The sequence below is a fragment of the Mus caroli genome, chromosome 14, assembly GCF_900094665.2.
Source record: "Mus caroli chromosome 14, CAROLI_EIJ_v1.1, whole genome shotgun sequence".
Taxonomy (NCBI): Eukaryota; Metazoa; Chordata; class Mammalia; order Rodentia; family Muridae; genus Mus; species Mus caroli.
Window position 1 is genome coordinate 96,035,677 of NC_034583.1, and position 3,422 is coordinate 96,039,098.

Sequence of the window (3,422 nt, forward strand, 5' to 3'; positions counted from 1 at the left end):
CAGAAGTCTTAAGATCCTGTGGCGGGTGTTGTGGGTAGCTGGCGAGTGTCAGCGGACCCTGTGCCCCAGCTGCCCCGGTGCTTTTCTCGCTGGTCTCTTGTTAATCTCAGCTGACTCCAGCCCCAGCTGACTAGAATGACAGAATCTTAATTGAAAATAGCAGACAGCCCTGTTAGAAACTTTAAACTTTCCTCTGAAATTTCAGTCAGGCCCCTGTCATCTGCATTGCTCTCAACATTCTTATCGTCCAAGCTACTTAAGAACATCACACTGAACTTTTTTTTTTTTCTGAAATTTTATAAAATGTGGACAATTCATCATTAGAACTCATAGTTTTACACATGAATTAAGTAGAGTCCAAAGGAGTTTTCACAATGATAATGTAAGTTAACCATTCAGCATCTACAAAGGTCTCAGACATTAATACCCACCCCACTGAACTCTTAACATTTAATGGCTCTTCTAGGCCAAAGTTCCAAAGCCCCTCCACAATCCTCCACAAAACATGTCCAGGTCTGTCACAGCAATACCCAACTATGCTGTTACCAATTTGTCTTAGGGTTTCTATTGCTGGGATAAAATACCATGACCAAAAAGCAAGTAGGGTAGGAAACAGTTTATTCAGCTTACATTTTCACATTGCTGTTCATCATCAAAGGAAGTCAGAATAGGAACAGGGCAGGAACCTGGAGGCAGGGAACTGATACAGAGGCCATGGAGGAGTGCTGCTTATTGGCCTGCTTCCCCTAGCTTGCTCAGCCTGCTTTCCTATAGAACCCATGCTGGACTCGGCCTTCCCCTACTCACAACTAATTAAGAAAATGCAGCTGGATGGATCTCATGGAGGCATTTCTTCAACCCAGTCTTCTTCCATTCTGATGACTCAAACATGTCAAGTTTATACAAAAACAGCCAGTACAGTTCTGCTGTCCAAAGCTGGTCGGTTTAACGTAGCTTGCTGAGAGAAAAGGGTGTAGGAACTGGATTAGCTTTAAGAAATAATATGGCTATCAAACTACAGTCAATAGTTGTGTTCAGAGATAAGATAAACTGAGTCAAAACTTTGACTTTATCTGTATTCCTCTAATAAAGAGGGGAAAAAAAACCAAGCAGAGGGAACATAGTGAATTTCTACAGTGTATTAGGTATTTGTGCAATGTAGAGTAAAAATAATTAAGTACATAGTGAGACTCTTAAAAATGGCTTATTACTCTAAATTTAATGATCTTTTTAAAATAAGTAGTGGAAGTGTATTACTAGTACCAGTTGATCATCATATAGTTTATACATCTTATTTCCTTGTTCCTGGAATGAGCATTATTAAAGCTTACTGTGTCTGGAATGGTGTCTTTGGCAAATAGCATTAAGAAATATATAGACAGGAAAGTTTTTTGCAGATGGAAATCTGCTTTCCTCATTTTCATACCATTACAATTTTTCTCCATTTCTTGACCACAAACAGGAAAAAAATAAGGATACTTTCAGATTTAAGCTTTGTTTATAATAACTAGATTTATTTTGTTATCACAGGATGGCCAGATGTGCATAAAAACCACTTTGTGTTTCCCATCATAGATCATATTAACCTCCAGTTTTTTTCCTTTTGGAACAAGGACTAAGCAAATGGTGACCAGACGATCTAGTCTAGAAAAGCATAATTGCCAACTCTGAATTTAGTGGGGGTGGAGAAATTCCTTAGAGGGAAATGGTTTCAAGATAGTAGTTTCCATGTGCAAGTGAGTTTTGAATTCTCCAAAAAAGAAAAATGAATATTAGAAAAAAGCCTCCAAAAAAAAAGTTTGGATGTTTACTTTTAAGGAAACTATTTAAAATAAGTTACATGTAATAACTTACATAGTTTTGTATTACTAAAAATAATGAACTTTTTTGCAGACCTTAAAGTTTCTCATCAACACTTTAAAGGAGTTAAATGAGCTGACAGATTTAATTACTCAAAGTAGTCTGTCTCATTTTTTATTTCACTTTGACATAAGACTTGGCACAAATCTATAATAAGTAGTGCTCATTTATTGCTGCACTTCTAGGTTATAAATCTGGTTTATATCTATGGAAAATGTAGTATAGTATTGAAGACATGTCTAGTTATCTGGGCAATTTGTTTTATGAGTTTATACTAAATTAAGTAGAAAGCATTTTGAGAATTTGTTCTTCCTCTGTGGGCTGCAAGTCAGCTAGAAAAAGACCTTTTTGAACTCACTTTGTAGACAAGGCTGGCCTCGAACTCAGAAATCCGCCTGCCTCTGCCTCCCAAGTGCTAAGATTAAAGGCGTGTGCCACCACTGCCTGGCCCTTTAGTACTTCTTAACATTGGAGGAAATAATTTGATCAAGAGACAGGCAAAGCTAGTTTCTCAGGAAATCATTTCTGAAATTTATAATATTTTATGTAGCATACTTTCAGACTTTTAGAATGGCTTAACCAAATTAGATACAATATGTTAAGGTGAATTATAAACAGTTTGGTTGCTGATAGTAAGTGTAATGTGGAGAGAAAAGGCTTTGTCATACTTGGGTAGAAGAGAGAGAAGTGCTACTGTTTTCTTCTGTACTTCCCTGTTGTGGGAAGGGAGATTGCTTAGAGAGAGAGAGGAAAGAGAGAGACAGGGAGATAGACCAGGGGATTCAAGGAAAAAGTTGTGAATGGATGGTGGATGGCTGACATTTTTTTTTTTCCCCTCTTTGGTATTGGAGATGGATTGATTTTTTTTCGTTCAGAGTATAACATTATTGCTTTAGTAGATTAGGTGTTTTCTTTACCTTTTAAATCTGACCTTAGGTTTCTGAGCAGGGTCTCGTTTAAGCTAAGCTGGATTCACGTTGGCTAGAGGGTGATCTTGAACTCAGTATTCTCCTGCCTCTATCTAAGGATTTGCTGGAATTATAGGCACACCACACAGCTGCTCAAAATTATATACACTCTTAAAATGTTACAATTATTTTAAATTTGGCTCTGATCTATTTTATCAGCTCTTTCATGCATTTTGGAGGCTAGGGTTTATAAATTTTGTTGATTTGTTTTGTCTTGTTCTTTTTTTTTATTTATTAGGTATTTTCCTCATTTATATTTCCAATGCTATCCCAAAAGTCCCCCAGCCCCCCCCCCACTCCCCTACCCACCAATTTCCACTTCTTGGCCCTGGCGTTCCCCTGTACTGAGGCATATAAAGTTTGTAAGACCAAGGGGCCTCTCTTTCTAATGATGGCCGACTAGGTTATCTTCTGATACATATGCAGCTAGAGACACGAGCTCCAGGGGGTACTAGTTAGTTCATATTGCTGTTCCACCTATAGGGTTGCAGACCTCTTCAGCTCCTTGGGTACTTTCTCTAGCTCCTCCATTGGGGGCCCTGTGATCCATCCAGTAGCTGACTGTGAGCATCCACTTCTGTGTTTGCTAGGCCC